The sequence below is a fragment of the Crocodylus siamensis genome, chromosome 5 (assembly GCF_052110815.1).
Source record: "Crocodylus siamensis isolate JL-2025a chromosome 5, ASM5211081v1, whole genome shotgun sequence".
Lineage (NCBI taxonomy): Eukaryota > Metazoa > Chordata > Crocodylia > Crocodylidae > Crocodylus > Crocodylus siamensis.
Window position 1 is genome coordinate 158,626,172 of NC_143399.1, and position 18,515 is coordinate 158,644,686.

At 41.3% G+C, this 18,515-nt stretch overlaps 1 long non-coding RNA gene across 1 annotated transcript in view; it reads left to right on the forward strand.

Annotated features, from left to right (window-relative positions):
• The window catches only part of LOC149864822 (uncharacterized), a 42,867-nt gene extending 26,698 nt beyond the window's left edge, over positions 1-16,169 (forward strand). The window contains exons 3-4 of the long non-coding RNA XR_016442293.1: positions 8,592-8,731; positions 12,882-16,169. This is a non-coding gene — a long non-coding RNA (uncharacterized LOC149864822). The remainder of the gene's footprint in view (positions 1-8,591; positions 8,732-12,881) is intronic.
• Positions 16,170-18,515: the final 2,346 nt, after the last annotated feature.

Here is an 18,515-nt window from a genome sequence, read left to right on the forward strand (position 1 = left end):
GCCTTTGGCAGCAGTTTAATGATAGACAATGGGCGTGTCTACATAAGATGTTTACTTCACAGTAAACATCTCAGTGTCTACAGATGCTCCTCTATTAGGTTGGAGTAAACTACTCTGCAGCAGGATAGTACTAGTATTTACAAGTACTGTGGAATAAAAAACCCCACAGTAAAAAGCCCCACACGGAAGTACCCTCATGCCCCAGCCAGCCCCTCCCTCCACAGCACGTTCAGCCAGGGGAAGCAACCCTGGGCTGGGACCCTGACTCAGCGTGCTGTGATCCCAGGCGTACATGCAGACATGCACCCAGCAGCAATAAGAGCTTATTGCTGTGCATGAATAGGTACATGTAGACGTGCCCAATGTATTTAGTGAGATTTCCTTGTATGCAATTATAAGATGAGGGGCTGTTTTTCCTCTTGCCAACTGTAGGTGGGTGGGAAACTCATTTTGTATTTGAGTAAATATGGTATTTTGAAAATAATGCCAAAGGGAGAAGTTCAGGTGTGCCTTGCATTGTGAATGGGCTTGGATTTTCAGCAGAACCTGAAGGTTCTTAGACACAAGACTGTTGAAAGCCAATAGCAATTGGACACCTAACTCCCTTAGGCTCCTTTTTATATCCCAGTTGCAACTATAGTCCCAGGAAGAAGAGAAATTTGCCCCCCCACACCTCCCCTATTAAAAAAAAGGGGAGTGGAGATAATGAAGCTATTTTTATCACATTTCATGTGGCTTACATCAAATAACGTACAACATCGATAGAAAACAGTGCTTGATCAAAAGGTACTATGCAGAAAGAAAGAAGTAGGTTTTCTTGGAAAGAGGATCCACAGGGGTGGCATTCATCATTAGCATGATAACCTTTTAAAACTGAAATAGACTTCTTGTTATAGACTTTAAAAAAAATCATACAAAAAATCCCCCAAGGTTTGCTAAGAGTACAATTTACCACACTTGAAAAAATGAGACAAAAGCTAATTTTTAAAACTCTATTAGAGCCATTTGCAAATTTGAATGCACTGTACTTTCTGAAGACTATTACTTATATAATCTGTGCTTTGAACATAACTATTATTTTGTTAATTACCCTCAATACTGAGAAAGGTACTGGCTTACTGACAAAGGTGGGGTCAATAAAACTAGAATCACTGTAATCTATTTCCTTCTTAAAAATGATTATCAGCTCTTACAAATATTTAGATTGAAAATGCCTTTACTGAAATACTTGTCTCAACACATAAAAATGCAGTTTCAATTGGATATGGTGTTCTAAATTTCCTTACTAAATGTGCTTGTTATGCAGTTTTAAACAGCTGCCAATTTCTATTCGAGTTGGATGGAAATGCCATTCAACTTCAGTGATGGGTGATATGATTCCTGAATAGGCAACATCCTTCCTCATTTATGCTAATAAAACATCAGTTGAAGTCTGTGGGCATTTTTTTCTCTCAAGGCCTAGAAGATCAAGCTTTGTCTTTATCAAGTGCTTTGGATATTTCAGTAGATCAAGAGTAGATAAAGGTACTACATAATATGTTGCTGTACATGATAGTTTTGTAGGCTAAAGAAATAAGCACAGTAGTGTTAGAGTGATATTATAGCTGTAATGGTTCAGGAATTATGCAAGAGGCAAGGTTATATATTTTATTGGACCAACAGTTTAGATAAAGTTAGACAAGCTTTTGAATGCAAAATATTCTTCTTCAGGTTACTTTCAGGCCAGGTGATCTGAAAAAGAATGCTTTGCATTTGAAAGCTTGTCTAACTTTATCCCATCTATACAGTTGGTCCAGTAAAAGATATTGCCCCCCAAAAATCCTTGCATCTCTGAAGAAATAAGCATTCATTGCCATTCTTTGCTTTCTGTCTAGTGTAATAAAAAGCATAACAACACAACTTACGTTAAAAACACATTACCTAAAGTGATATACTTTGCTTTTGTACGACTGTTCTTTTGTTTATATAGGTCACTTATTCATCTGTTTATTTTATACTTTTAAGGCAAAAAAAGCTCCATGCTTGCCAGTACTCAAACAGCATATAGTCGAAACCACCAATTGTATTTGAACAGCCTGCTGAGCTGGGGGGGGGGCGGGCTGCTGATTTCAGTGCTGCTGTGCATAAGCAGATTGTTTCACCCATGTGGAACCCCACTTCATAAGTATATGAAGCTCTGTCCAAAAGCAATAGTTCATCCACATGCAACAAATTACAGGTTTTGGGCCTATATCCATATACATCTGGCAAGGAAAAGCATCAATTTTAAGATACCTAGATACTGAACAAAGCTTTAAATCTCAATAGATTCTATTCAAAATTTCAAACTTCAAGGGCACCCGTTAGGCTGATCCATAGAGTTTATTGTATCCAGCCTCCTTTTGCAGGATACCTAAACCCCTTGTCTGTTCTATGTAGCTCTTAGCAGTCCCATACTACTTCTGTGAGGGTAGAGGTCTCCCTAGCTGTCTTTGGCAAAAACTTCACCTGCCTGTAATACTGTCTAGTTAGTATGCTAGATCTTGCTGCTGCCATTTACACAGTGGTTGCTCCGCTTCATGGATGGCAAATGGATATAGTTAGCAAAGCCTGTTGGGATTTTTAAGGATGAAAGGCACTTTATAAATGTAAAATATTATATTATTACAGCTGCCTCCATGACAGGGTTGTGTTTAGCAGAACATTTGGAAAGAAAATTTAGGGAAATTTATTACTAGTTTAATTTTTTTTCCAAACCAGAGTCACTAGAGATTCAAACTATTTATCCTGAGTCATAACTGGCAGATTTAGAAGGATGAACTTCTTTCCTCATTGAAGAGTGCATGACTGACCACAGTCATATTTCTGAATTTGAAGTAACCTGTGTTACTGGGTACTAATGATCCACCTTGGGGCAGTGAACTCTATTTTCTTCTTTAAAATGTTCAATGTTGTTAAGTCCAAGCCTTTAAGAGCATATCTGCACTACCTCTGACTGGGACATGGAAACACACTCTGCCCATTTTGGTCCTGCTCTATGTGTCAGTTGCCAAAAAAATGTAATTTGGCAAGAACCCAGGGTTATAGATGTCCATCACAGGCCTGAGTCAGGTCCCCAAAATCATGAGATTGCCTTAAGAATCATGAGAGCTAAAGAAAGAATAACTTTGAAGTTGGTTTTTTTTTTATTGCTATCTAACGTCAAAGCCATAACTAAACACAGAAGGGGGCGGGGTGGTGGGGAAGACGGAGGCAGGGCCTGACCTTTCACAGCCTTGTCACTAAGGAGGTGCAGGAACTGTGCAATATAAAGACTGCTTGTGCCACAAAGCTGAAGACTAGATTTTGGGAGCAGGTTTTGTTTACTTGATCCTCAAGTGTATGGTGTAGGCAATAAGATACAGACTGAAGGTTTTTCATCTGGAAATGTGAGTGGTTTAGATTACCTGGAAGACTGGTACCCTTGAGGAGCCTTTAATAAACAGTCCTGACTTTCCTGGGGTGATCTTGCCTTCTTCAATCCTTCCTTTATTTCAGGTATTCTGACATAACATTACAAAGTGATGCCGGGTCTTTACAGCAACGTTGGTACACATTTATGTAAATTGTTGCAAAAGTATGATTCAATATTACACATGAGTGGGATATAGCTGGAGGTCCCCCAACACTAACTTCCATGAAAACCTCTACATTTTTTAAGCTAGCACTTTTGCAAAGGCAGCAGCAGCAACACAGGCTTCATGCACTAAAACTGAGATGCAGTGACTTCATGTAATCCTAGAGAATGTTCATTTTTCCCTCTTATACAGCCCAAAATAGTATCAGCAATAAAAATCCATAAGAAAGAGCATTTGCTAGACAGGAAATCGGATTCTAAAGAATGAAGATTCTAAATTGCACTATATGCCTCTAAGTAGGTTAGGCTTTTATCAGGTGTAATGAGAGAAAACCCACTTGGTATGAAGGCTTAGGAGGAGCTGCTACCACATAAAAAACGTAAGTGCACTGACATGAGCAATAAACAACGGGTAATGTAGAAAACCCCAAAAATGTAAACTATTTTTAACAACCTAGATAAATTAGATATTTTATAACCATAATACTCATAAATGTGTCAAACTCTTTTTAACATGGAAACCTGATTCCAATAATGCTAATTAAGTAAAGGTTAATAAAAGACCACATTGGTTTCTGCATACATACAGTTATATACTGTAACTGGTAAAGATTATTTTCCTTTGTCAGTGGTAATGTGCCACTCCATTATTTATGCTTAGCCCTTTTAAATCTCATATACCACCTACCAGCCAGACTTCATTTATCTTGCACATGGTGAACAAGAGAAACCTTTTTACAGAACTGTGGACCTGAACTGAACTCCTTGAAGTCAATCAGAGGACTCCTATTTATTTCAATGGCTTCTGAATCAGATCCTTAGATACCCAGAGACTAAATATTTTAGAAAAAGTACAGATTAGTACATTTTCATTCTGTCTTGCTGTGAAATACATGATCTATGTTAAATAAGTCATCGCTGCACAAAAAATATTCTACTGAAGAGTTTTGACAACATGGACTTTCAGCAAGCAAAAAGAAAAAATAGTGTTTTCATATCCACCGACACCTTCTGTTCTATGTCTATTGTGCAAATGACATGCTCATTCATTTCCATTTAAAATTTTCACTAGTTTAACAGTAATAACTGACCACTGTTGTAATTAAGAACAAAAAAGTCATTATTAAATTCTTATTGAATAAATTAATTCCAGTAACTCATTTTTTTTAGCAGATCTTATAATGATACTGGGAGTTAACATGAATTGCTTGCAGGTTTATTCAAAATGAAAGTCATGCTTTTTGTGTTTGCTCAGAAGGACATTTTGTTTGATGCTCATGGGGTTTTTTTCAGAAGGAGTACGACATGTTTGTTTCATTCACAGTTTCAAATATGTGAATACTATATGGTACAGAAAAAAAGCAGACTGTACAGTGGACATAATGAACACACTTGAAAAGTTTATTTAGGTATTAGAGGCATTGCAGGCCTCAGAGATATTCTCTATACGTCTAAAACAGGAATAACCCTGGACTTTGTAATATCTACAAAAGTGAAATGTATGCCTCCTGGAAAAACATTACCACAGAAATGGCCGTAGGTAGTATTAATAAATATTGTAAAGAGCACATGGCAATTTAACATCTGCCAACATTTTTGACATAACCAGAAGTAATCCCATCCATGTATTCACAGTCATGGTAAGTATCTCAGATGCCGCACTCAGATTTTCCCTTGTCGTATTATCTTCCTGTCACAAGAATCCAGTGTGCAAAGTGGAATTCTGCCAGATTCCTCTCTCAAACACCTTCCTCTCCCCCTTTCTGTAAGTACTAATGTCTGTGTTGAGACCAGCTGGGGAGATAGCAAAGTTCTGAATGGTCAATCTAGTCTGCCAGATTTGTGGATTAAAAAAGGTAAGAGGGGGAAGAATTATTAGAGGAAGTTGCTCCCACTCAAATGCAGCCTTTTGTCTAGCAAGTGAATGAGAGAAAGAAGCAAGGCAGGTGGTAGGAAGTGTGCAGAACTAACTTACTGATGCCCTGTCTCAGCAGATTCCAATACCAGCATCCTGGTCAAAGTTGAATATTATGGTCCCACTCTATTCAGGCAGACAGGAGGATGTGCAGCTGAGACACAGGAGAGGGGGACACTATCCTAATAGCCCAATATTTTTGCCAAAATCACAGTTTATTTGGAGAGTTAGCCGTGGAAAATGACATTCAGATGTTGGCAACTGTGTAAGTCACATTTCAATGCCATTTTTGTGCAAGGATATCTTTTTCTTTTAAAAAAACCATGTAAAATGCTGATACTATTCCAAAATTTTGCCCCCAGCATTAAGAGGACAAAATGAGAAAAATGATGGAGCTGAAGAAGGGCAAAAATGAACAAACAAAATGAACAAACAGAACATTCTAACATTTGCCTTCTGAATTTACACCAGTAGATTTGTCATGTCCGTAAAATATTTGCTTTTATATATTGTTTAAAGCGATTGAATGAATCTGACATCATAGTCACCCACTGCTAAATATTTTCAGTAAAAAAGATGTTTCTGTAGCCTGGAGAATGACAAAATGACAAGGTTTGGTATGTAGGTTGGAAATGAATGTTAATTAGTTTATTCATGATTATGCCATTGAAGTTTGGGTCACTTACAAGGTTTAATTTTGCAGAAACAACTAATTACCTTATTTGCTTGACTATAACATGCTCCTAAATATAATACGTACCCTTTTTTGACAGCTTAAAGAAAAAAATACTTTGAAGTTTGGGTAAGTAACTGATCCAATGCACACACTGGCTCTAGGCTATTGCGCCAAGTTCAGCCATGAACCAAGCCCATGTGCTTGCCCAATCTGGCATGCCAGGTCTGGGCCATGTGCCAAGTCCAGCTGTGGCCTGACCTCATCCAGCAAGTAAGGCTATGTCATCTGGTTGGAGGGGGTGTTTGTGAGGGGAAGAGAGGGGGACAGAAGGAAATATTTACTTTAGGTGTGGAGAGAAGCCAGCCCAGTGTGGAGAGTGTGCAGATACGGTTTTGGAGCATGTGCTTCCTCCGGATTGGTGGAGGGAGCACCAAAACAGGTATTTCCAGCCCCAGGGAGGGGCAGCTGACTGGAGAACAACTAGTACAGGGGAAGCCAGAGGTTTTTTTAGCCATCATCTCCTTGCAGACAATGGGGAAGAAGTAACCAGATCCATGGACCAGGGTGGAGGACCACCAGCTGAACTTAGGACATGACACACTGGGGAGCAGAGCGAGACAGTTAGACAGTGAAAACAGAAGCCCAGATACAGTGGGGAGAGAGAGAGTGAGGAAACAGCCACCACATGGGTGTCAAAATTTGTCTTTTTCTTTTTTCCCCCCACCTTTTTTGTTGTTGATGAAGCGAGGTTCCCCAATGGATGCATTGAGGAGGCAGCAAGAGTAAAAGCTCCTCTCCAGGGAGTGGGAAGACATGTGGACCCTAAGGCAGGGTAACAACCCCATAAAAAATTATTTCAGTTAATCCTTCTCTGGGTCTTAAAATGGACTGAATGAGTTGAGTGACCTGTACGCCATGTGGAAACTGATTTCGTTTAATCATACTTGGGACCTTAAAATGGACTGATACAAGTTGATTGAGCCATACAATGTGGAGAAATTCATGTCAGTTGATCATTCTCTGGATCTTAGAATGGACTCATATGAGTTGAGTTTCCCCTTGCACTGTGGGGAAATTGATTTAAGTTGATAGTTCTCTGAATCTTACATGGATTAATATAAGGTGACTGACCCTTGCTTCCTGGAGAAGTAGATGATATGATATGATATGATATGATATGAGCTGATATGAGTAGATCATCCTGTAGGTCTTGAATGGACTAATATAAATGGATTACCCATGCACCTGGGGACAAATGGATTTAAGTTGATTATTTTCTGGGTCTTAAAGGGTATGATACAAATTGACTGACCCATATACCCGGAGACATTCAATTAAGCTAACTATGGTATAGACTCTTGCATGGACTGATCTAAGGGGCTTGTTCTATAAACCTGTAAGGAACTGGCTTATGTCATGGCCCTAAAGAGCCTGGAGAGATTGATTTGAACTTAGGCACTTCTCCGTTTCAGTGAGCCAGTGAGGTACAGCTAGCAGCGAACTGGTCTATACAAGATCAAGATGCAGGCATGAATCATCTGCCGGGATGTGGTAAGGATGGGGTTAAAGGGAACGAGGAGCCCTATGAAGAAAACCCCCAGGGTGAGCAAGTAAGATCATCACTCAGCCTATATCCAACTCCCGATAATTAAAAAGAGACATAAAGATGTGGCAGGTGAGAAAAGAACATCAAAGGCTGCGTAGTGACACGACTATTCAATTATTCCTCACAGCTCATCCCAATAAAGCATTGGGCAGGTGGGCACCATGGCCCTACAGCACCCACCCCCAACAGTGCTGCCCTGGGACCTGAAGATTTGGTGGCAGGGGAGCAGTTGTATCATTAATTGCCATGGCTCCTTACCCTGCCAAATCTCCAGACCCCTTGGGATCCATATTTCTCCCATATAATGTGCATCCCAATTCCCTCATATGTTTTTGGGAGAAACAATGCTTTTTATGCAAGAAAATTTAGTATAATTCCTTATTACTGAATGCCTTGGTTAGAAACACTGTGCTTTTCCTCTGAATTGCCTGCTAAGCTGTTTTGAAACCACATACAGCTAAACTATCTTTTAATGCTAAACGGTAATGTATTTTGAAGGTATACTGTGAGGTAATGTATGATGTATTTACTTAATGACTGAAACTCCACTCTACCTCAGGCATCGGGTGGGACTATTTAAAACCTTGTGGCCAAGCAAGTACCATTTACATTTGCTTAAAGGCATACAGAGACAGGTTGTAAGTCTGTTTGTTGAGTAACCCTTTAAATACTTATGCCAAAGCCAAGTTATAAGTAATTCTGCTCCAAGCAAGATGCCACAGTATTGCAATACACATTTTAAAAAAGTCAACATTGAATTAGAACATTTTGCTCAATTTGCAATGATTCTTTTTTTCAGATGTTTCTTTCACTGAGAATTTTGAAATGTAGGGGTTCGGCTCCAACATGGAGTGAAAACAAAGCTTGAAATCTTGACAGCTACTGCAAAAAGAGAAATCCCACACTCTACCTAGCTTTAGTAATGGTGCTACGTTTTAGGTAAATCCTGACTAATGTGTTGAATGTACTCATTATCCAAACCAAACTTTAGATCTTCTAGGAATCACACTTATCAGGCTGACAGCTAAACCAAATGTCTGAAACTATTATCTGTGTGTATATGTGCATATTTTGGTGGAATACAATAACTCAAAAAAGTTCAAGTAGTGTGTACCACACAAAATATAAATGAAATAGCACATTTGTTTAACAGACACTGTGAAAGCTATGGCTGCTTGATTCTAACTGTAGCTGTTTCATTGATGGTTCAGCAGAGCTCTTATACTTTATTTTAATGAAAATACAACCTTTGGTAATAATTTGCTGTTTAAAAGATGATCCGAGAGGACAGTATTGAGTATTTTTCTTCCATCAGGGGTCTCTCCTGCACGGTATTATTTTTGTCACCCTCTTTCAGCGTGACCATGAGATATTCAGGAACGATGCTTGTAGTTAATTACAGTGTTTTCTGTAGGCAACTAGTCCTCAGAGCAATACATTTATTTCACTTGTGTGGTTTACTGACCCACTATTGTGCAAAATAGATCAGAGTTTGGTTGAGAACTCATTGGGACAAAGTGTAGGTAAAAATGAAGTAATTGAAAGAAGCAGCCGAGACTATTTCAGCTCCTTTGAACCCATTTCCACTAAGGTCAACAACCTGGAGGCTTTGTTGGATCCCAGATATTCCTGGATATTCAAACAGTAAGAATTGTAAAGAGGTCTTTTTTTAGTTATGCTTGACAACAACTGCAGACCTTGTCACACTAGCCTTACTTTCCTTACTTGTAGACTGTCGTGCTGTACTTGGGGCTACAGCCATTTGGAATTTCCACACAGTGAAGCACAGAGCAACCTCCTTAAACTGTGCTTTGTTCACAGAGTAAATGGATCCATGGCGTGCACTGATTGCCAGTTAGTTAACAAATGCAGCTTAAGGGCAAAGACAGAGGTAAAACATGAACCATTCCAAAATGTCACTGATTGGGAACCAGTTCACAATTTGTCCCAGCACAGAAATGAACACCTTTACACTAGTACTAATGATTCTAAGTAGAGCCCTTACCTTTTAGAATTGTGTTGCTGCCAGAATGCTACCAGGGGTGATTGAGTACTCAGAACATCACGCCTTCCAGGAGTCAGTGCCTGGAGTTTCCCCAGGATTCCTCTAGAGGAGAAGAACGACCTGGAGTGGGGCAGGGGTTGGAGTAGAGGGGTTGCCTGGGTTGTCTGGAGCCCTGCTTGTGGTTCCTTGAGGACTGGGTGCTTTGGGTCCCTCCCCTACAAAAAGTCCTCTGCTTTGCCAAGCACTCAAGTACCTTGCATTGTCAGCAATTGCATAGAGATGTGTGTGCAATGTGGAATTTGTCCTGTAGGGCTGGCTGCAAGAGGAGCAGTTAACAGGTAATGGACTAATTTATTTCACACTGGGCACATCTACACGGTGCCCTATGGCGATGTAGTGATGCAGTACATCACCGTGCAGCGTGCTATGGTGACAAAGCGATCATGTGAGTCTACACATAATCACTAGCTACATCACTGTAGCAGTGCCCTCCCTGTTTATAGTCTGCCACTACAGCAACGTATTGGGAAATCTTCATGTGCACTGCCGATATGGCACAACATGGGCAGGTACTGTGCTGTGTTTTAGTACTTCCTAAAGGAAATACTAAAACATGGCACAGTAATAATGTTGCGATATGGCGACATGTAGATACACCCACTGAGCATGGAATTGACAGCTATTCTATTAAGTGCCCGTCTATTGTGCAATGGATCTATTTCCCCCACAGTCACGCAGCATTTGACAAGTGTTTACTGCTACAGGCACAACCAAGCACTCGCCACAAGCAGGAGGCTACAAAGAACCTCCCACTCCTGGAACCTGGCTACCCTCCTACCCTCAAATAAGCATTTTAGCGGGGCACTAAAACAGATGAAAAGGCTTTCTACTTCCCCACCCCTGCAGATGGTGGTCTCTGAAACAAATAACTTTTTGGACAATAAAGTGCTGGGTATATCCCAGAGCAGCCCCATTGCTTGGGTGTGGAAGTGTGAGAAGCAGTGTGGTTTGGGATGTCTGAAGGACTGAGTGGACACCAGGTATGGAGTGCTCTGTGTCCGCACGTAACACTGAACCAGTTCATGGAGGAACAGCTTAGAACAGTACCTGATTTTCCTGGTATGGTTTTGTAACATTCCAGGAAGTTTAAACTGGTCTAAAGTGGCCGGTACATCTAGACTCTTGGCTAAGTACAGACAGTCAAAAAGCCCAAAGTGGAATTGATTCAATATTCACAGGTTTCTCTAAGCTGCATAAATTGGACCAACAACAAACTGAACTGACACTCACTTTTCACTTGGGAAAGGCAGCCAGATGCTTGCACTGGCCCAGGCCAGAAGCTGGGAGGTGCTAGAGTGTGCATCCCAGCCTGCTGGCAAGTGGGAGCTCAGCCAAGCAGGGCCATCCCCAATTGGCTGTCCAGCACATGACACCAACCCCCTGCTGTCCCCTTCCCTTCACTGGTGCAGCTGGGCTCTACACCCACAAGTGGGAGGGGAGAGGAGTCCTCGGACAAGGTGCCTGCTCATGAAATCAGGTATGGGGGCATAGGGGAGTCCCTGCCTGGGGCAGCTACCCCTTGCCCCGGGGTCCCCCAGCCTGCAACTGCCCTGCCCCAGGGAGCCAAGGGTAATCCCACCCTTTCCCCTCCCTGGTTCAGTGAGACACTTCTTGGCTCTGCCCACACAGGTGCAAGAGGTGGATTCCCCTCAGTGCCCTAGGGCTGGGTAGCCCCCAGGCTGGGGAACCCCAGAGCAAGGAAAGCCCCCTGAGGCAGGGGCTCCCCCTATGTGGAAAGATGCCTGGCTATGGGTGGGGGCACCAGCCAGAGGTCTGCTCCCCACTCACACCTGTGGGAGCTCTGTTACAGCCCAGAGGTGGGGCCAGATAGGTGCCGGCCTGGAGCAGCAAGGTGTGAGCCATGTTCTAGCAGACCATCCTGTGAGGAGGGGTTTACAGGGAAGGTTCAAAGCATCCTGGGATGCTGGAGAACTGGGGGTTAACTTGAGTCGGGAGGGGACCTGGGACAGGAGTTCCATAGACCAGTTTAACTGAAAGCCGTTACCGTATTTTTCAGACCATAAGACGCACCTGACCATAAGACGCACCCAGTTTTTATGGCAGGAGAGACTATGTGTGCCGGTGGCCGGCCATTTTTATTGCCGGCTCCCGGCCACCGGCACGGGCGCTGGCTTCCGGTGTAAACAAGCGGCGGATGTCCCGCTCGGGCTCCGCCGCCTCCGCGGGCAAGCTCTGCCCCGTCTCCCCGGGACACACACCTTCGGACCATAAGACGCACCCTCGTTTCCCCCCACTTTTGGGGGGAAAAAAGTGCGTCTTATGGTCCGAAAAATACGGTAAGTCTAATACTGCATCCATCCAGGTCTATCTTGAACTGGTTTCCTCCATTTTGAAACCAGTCTATGTGCACTGAACTTTTGTTGTGTTATGGATTTAACTGGTTTCTAATCAACTATACCGATTTATGTGTAATTTCTGTCCCTAGTCCTGGGGGGTTAAAGCGTATTTAGAACGTTGTAAGTGCTACATCTGTCCACACCCTAAGACATTGGTTTTGACCTGTACATTCCCAAATGTTTTATCCATGGCTGAGAAACTGTCTTTCACTATGTGCAACTGGGGAGGCTGTATTCAGCTAATGAGTCCAAGTTACCTCTCTCTTGTTTTAAACAGAAGGGCATTAGTGTCAGGTCATTCTTAATGAAGGGCTCAGCTCTGGAATGCAATTCCCCAGGCTACATTCCAGGTTAATGCTTCAAGATAAACTTGTTCCTTAGGTGTTTCCTAGACAAGAGATAGAGTTAAATATAGTGACAGGTGTAATGTTAATTCTGAGTTTATATGGTTTTGAAGGGTTATTTTGCTTTTTTGGTATAGGTCTAATTATAGGATGGTGTAGGATAAAAAATGATGAGTTTTACAGAGCTCTGTTTAGTTTTCATATCGATCCAGTGCGTTTGGATTTATTGATTAATAATGTGAGCAGAATTTTGGATAGGTACATTATGATAAAATAACTAATGCATTAATTTTATTCTACGTTGTGTTTGCTTTTTTTTCCAGGAACTTGATCTGCCAAAACATTAACTAGATCGCTGATTGCCCAATCATTATTACAGATGAAGATGCATGAAGCAGAAAGACTAATGCATGACTTTCAGATCTAAGGCTGTATTATAAGTGCAGATAATTAGGAAGAAAAATAAACTTTTCCCCCACTTTTTCTTTTTTGTTAATTGAGGAAATGTTATCTTGAACTTGCTAAGAAAGAAAGAAATGTGGAATACCATATTTAAAGTCACCTTTTAAGAAGCTGGGTCTTGATATTTGAGGATTGTACTGTCCCTGAATGTAGATCCAGAACATTAAGAACTTTTCCTTTTCCTGACACCCAGCCATTAAATCTGCAGCTCACCAGAGAAAATCTTCCCATTCCTGTTTTCTAATAAGATGGATATGCCCAAAGAACAGTTAGTGCACTGAGAGGTAAAGAATATGGGAATATGTTACTTTCAGTTATACTTATTAAAATTCTAATTTGGGGCCAGATTCTGCTTTCAAATACTTCATTAATTTCAGTGGAAATTGTGTTTATGCATCTGACTAAAGAATTTGATCATTAAGGTCTTGCATCCTTTGTGCAAACTTCTTATGTTATTTTCTATATCAGAGGAATGAGAAGAATCCTAATCTTGAACACACAGGATTAGATTCGTTTTTTTAGGGGACCCAAGGCAATTAAGTTTTTTGGTTCTGATGAGGTAAAGTGGTTTCCTCACTAGTATAATGGAATGGATAAGAGGGAAGTGGGAAGTGTTTGCAACCTAGGTACCTTGTATACCTAATTTTAATATTATGACTATATTGTGAATCAAACAAAAGGCTTGGTAAGCATTTGCTTAAAAAGCCCTGCAACTGTGCTGGATTTTTTTAGCAAATATTTTATAGAGCAGGGGTCAGCAACATTTTGGGCAGAATGACAAAGACACCTGAAACCTCACTTCATAAAATGTTGGCGTGCCAAGGGTGGATAGTGGGGGAGCTGCAAGGGGCCAGATCCTTGCTGTGGCAGTGCAGCCCCGAACCCTTCCTCACCTTTTCCCCAAGGTTTGCATGCACCCAGTGCCAGCAATTATAAAAAAGCACCCTAATGATTTATTCAAAGTTAGTGGAACTCAGGATTTCTGAGGCAAGTTTTTTAAGAGTACTTCGGTGCCTAATTCCCTTTGATTTTGATAGCTTCCAGGTGCCTAACTACATAAAAAAAAGCCCTCTTACTTTAAATATCTGAGTCTCTTTTAAAGAGTAATTGTAAGTATGTAAGTGATCTTTAATTCTTTTTCTACATAAATGTGAGAGGCAAGTATTTCTTTGGGTGGTATCTGTTACTGGACCAACTGTGGAGTTGGGTTGGAGTTAGACAAGCTTTCAAATGCAAGTCATTCTTTGTCTGCAACTGCTGGGAATTTCTTTCAAGCCTTCCTGTTACTGTTCTTTACTGTGCTGTGGCTGGCTTACTTTGATCAGACCTGATGAAAAATATGTTGCATTTGAAAGCTTGTCTTAGCTCTATCCCAACTACACAGTTGGTCTAATAAAAGATATCACTCTAAGAAACCTTTGCCTCCTGAATAATTTCTGAGTCGTCATGGCTACTTTACTCTTACATTACCATTTCTATCATAGGTGAGGTGTAGGGGGGAGTCAGGGGGTATGTGCCACCCCGAGATGTGCTGTCACCAAAGTGGCTGCTGGCTTCTGTGGGCGGTCTCTGCCCCACCCCTCACTGCCAACTTGGCTGCTGCTGAATGCAGGCGGTTCCTGCTCACTGCCTGCCACTCGCCACTCCCCCTCCCCACCCCCGCCTCACCACCGACACCGCCGCGGTAGCCTACGGGCGGTCCCCACTCTCTGTCGCCACGTCCCCACTGCCAACATCGCTGTGGCTGCCTGCGGGTGGTCACCGTTCCCCCCCAGTCTCCGGAGGCATACATTGTTCATGATTTCTATATAAATGATCTATTCTGAATGTTGTATAAATGCTCACCTTTATGATCTTTTACTTCCTCTGTTTTTCTCAATGCATGCAGAAAGTAACTGTAGTTTACAATAAGTGCTTTGAATGATGAGGACATAAAGGCAAGGCAATGAACTAAAAACAAGAACCTTTTACCTGGTTTTCAACAGGGTCCTGAAAGTTTCTCACAGCAGTGGAAGAAAAAGAGGAATCAGTACAAGGATTGCTTCATTGTGCAGAAATTTTCCCACAGGATTTCAAAATAAACAGCAATAATTGCACTTGCCCAGTCTGCCTTTAATGTCTTTTCAATGGGCACATCTATAAGAGATGCTTTACTCGAGATCAGAGTTAATTAGTACGCAGTAGACGTCACTGTCTACACGTGCAGATGCTTACTGTAATTTGCTCTAATCACACGTAAATTTGTAACCTGTAAATACAAGTAGCAAATTTTATCTCGATTACTTACTGTGTAGTATGGTACGTGTAGGCAGCCAACTGGAAGTAAACGTGTTCCTGGGCAGCTGGGCAGCAGGGGGCAGGAGATTACTCCCTGCCCCTGGGAGCTCTGTGCTGCTGGGGCAGGGGGACATTGTCCCCACTCAGGCTCTGGTGGCAGAGCCTACCCTAGCAGCAAGCTGCTCTTGGGGGCAGGGAGCAATGTCCCAGCCCCTGCCAGGAGCCCCGTGCTCCCTGCCAGTGGCTGGGCTGGCACCCAGGGGGAACCTAGAGCTCCCCCTGGCTGCTGCACATGTAGATGCAGGTGCTACTGTGTAGTACTTAGCTCTATTGCACAGTAAAGTGTCTCATGTAGACACGCCCATTTAATGATAAACTGCTTCCTTAACAGTAATATGAGGCTACAGTAAAAGATTAACTTAAATTATTCTGCCCATACATGAAAGTATGTAAAATTGAATAAAATTCCATGTACAAAAATCTTAAGGAGAGAAAGAAAACATAAATTAGAACCAGTCAGTCATTCTCCCTAATTAAAATAAGTCCCTGCTTTCTGTTATTCTCCAAATTATTGGGATAGACTAAAAGTACCAGGAAAATGAAAATGCTATTTTATTTAGAAATACCTCCTTGGTTTGATTATTTGTTTTACATCTCTCACATTTTTGTGAGTTTTCAATCTATGCAAACTTGTTGCACAATAACTTTGAAGTTCTCACCTGTTACATTTACAACAATTTATGTTGTTTTTGGACTAATTATCTTATCATGCTCCAAATCACACTTTTTGTTGCTTTGAAGTACATTACTAACATGCTTATTGCTTAACAGAAAATAGCCTAGCACGTTGTTCTGTTTTAAGGCACAAAACAATAAACATCAATCTCTTTTTTTTAGTCATGCATCAGGACTTTTATTTGTTCTCCAAGTACCCATGTTTCAAAACCAGTAAAAGGGATAATGCACTACCAGTCTGCAAGTGAGTACTGATATAATACTGAATATTTTGCTCCATTCTGCTGTCATTTTAACTTAAACCTTTAATTGTAAATTTTCATCACTGTAAAATGTGGGGGCGGTCTTTTTCGCTGAGAACTTTTTTTTAACGGCTTCCCAAGTTTTACTATATGTTGGGAATTTGTTATTGTTTTTCAAATGTTTAGTGATCATGGGGAGTGCAAGGACCAGCCTCTGTTCTAGTCATTCGTACTTGTCTCTGCATATCCTTCTTTTCCCTGTGGATATTCTGTGGCTGCTAAACACGTGTTTGTTCTGCACAAAAATTTTGTACTTTGGACGTCATTATAATGCCTGAGGCAGATGGAGGTTGGGATCTTGACAGACCTATAAATGGTCATAAAATCATATATTATCATGCAAATTCTCTTTTATGAGCTTTACAGAATTTACACATTGTATTATTTTGCACATACTGAGATGAGGGGGTGTATATTTTTCCATCCTAGAAGTTGCAGAAAGCAAGATTTAATGTGTGAATAACTGCGGACAAACTTCTCTGGAGGTATGATGAAATAAAAGTATGATGAATGACATTATCAACAAATTGTGGGATCATTCAGAAATGTGTAAAAAGTAGTTAGGCAGGAAAGCACATATAATGGTAGGATCCAGCACACTCTTTTTATTTAACTATTTTGAGCATTGTGCAAAGTACCTCTTCCACAATTTCTAAATAAACTGCCTAATAAAGTCCCACCTTGCCCCCAAATAAAGCTTTCTGAAATCATCCTTTCAAAAAAAAGCCTGTACACAGATGGGCTGATACCATGCTCTGTTAAGCAACAGATTTAGGCTCTGATGGTCCAGAAAGAGAAGCAGATTACAGAGCAAAATGCTTTTCACTGACCACTTCAATTTTCCAGACATTCAAATGTTAAGGGTGTGCCCTGGCTAATCTCAACTGTCACAATGTCAGGGCTTTATAGATCAATAGAAACATTTTGAGTTACACCTAGAGGCAAATAGGAAGCTAGCACAGACTTCAAAGATCTTGTGTATAGTCAATATCACTAACTAAGCTGGGAGCAATGTTCTTTACAAACTGTAGCTGATATCTGGAATAAGAGGAGCCAGTGCAGGGTACATTGTAGTAGTCCAAGACCGAGTGCACAAATGAAGGAAGGAATGTCTCTACATCCTAGGCTTTTGACACCTGATTAAACTTGGCACAGGACATTTAATCTGGCAATCCATGGCATATTGATCATAAAGAAACACCTCTACATCGTGATCTTTTTTCACAAAAGCTAAGCAAATCCCTTGATTTGTCAATTTAACTTCTATCATTTCTGGACTCTTGGCCATCTCCCTGTCTCATTCAAGCACTGAAAATGCTGAGAGATTGCACCCCCTGAATCTGATAGAAAACAGACTGTTGAGCACTTACCTATCACTGGAGCCCAAATCATCTCATAATCTGAAGAGCCTCACTGACATGTTGAGCAGAAATGCTGAGCAAATAAAACCCTCACAGGGGATCTCAGATATTTTTCTTACAACCACTAAGTTCAGGAATGAACTGAACAGTTTCTTTAGCTCCTTGGGGGGACTAGTTTTCAAATCTTCTCTAATAATTGAGCCTAGCTGGTGGCAAGTGGTTGGCAATGGTGGGGTGGGAGTTTTTACGTAGCCCAATTTGAAAGGTATTAAGTAAGAATTATGAACTTTAAGAACACAAGTTCTGCCATTTACTGGGCACGTCTACATGTGCACCTGAATGCGCAGTTGTTTCTGCATAGTCATTTAGTACTTGCTTTAGCTTTTAGCAAGTACTAAATGACTACACAGTAACCAGTGGTACTGTGCAGTTCTGGCACCACATGGGTTGTTTTCAGCCCTACTGCATAGTAGCAACAAACTACTGCACAGTAGCTCACCGCTTATGCCCACCGATTCTACGTCATCATAACAATGAGCTACATTGCTGTAGCTTGTCACTGTGCCGATGTAGAATCTTGTGTAGACGCATCCACTGTGTCAGACAATAAGTCCATCTTGCCTAGTATCCTGTGTCACACAGTGGCAGAGAGTGGATGCTGAAAGGGAAAGTGAACTAGATATGACCAAACTTTTTTCCATTTTTCCTTTCACACTTCCAGCATTTGAGGTCAAGGAAGTTCTAATTCAGAGGCTGTACCCCTAACTTCCCTTCAGTGAAGTCTATAAGAGTTGAGGGTATGTTTTGCTGGATTAGGTCC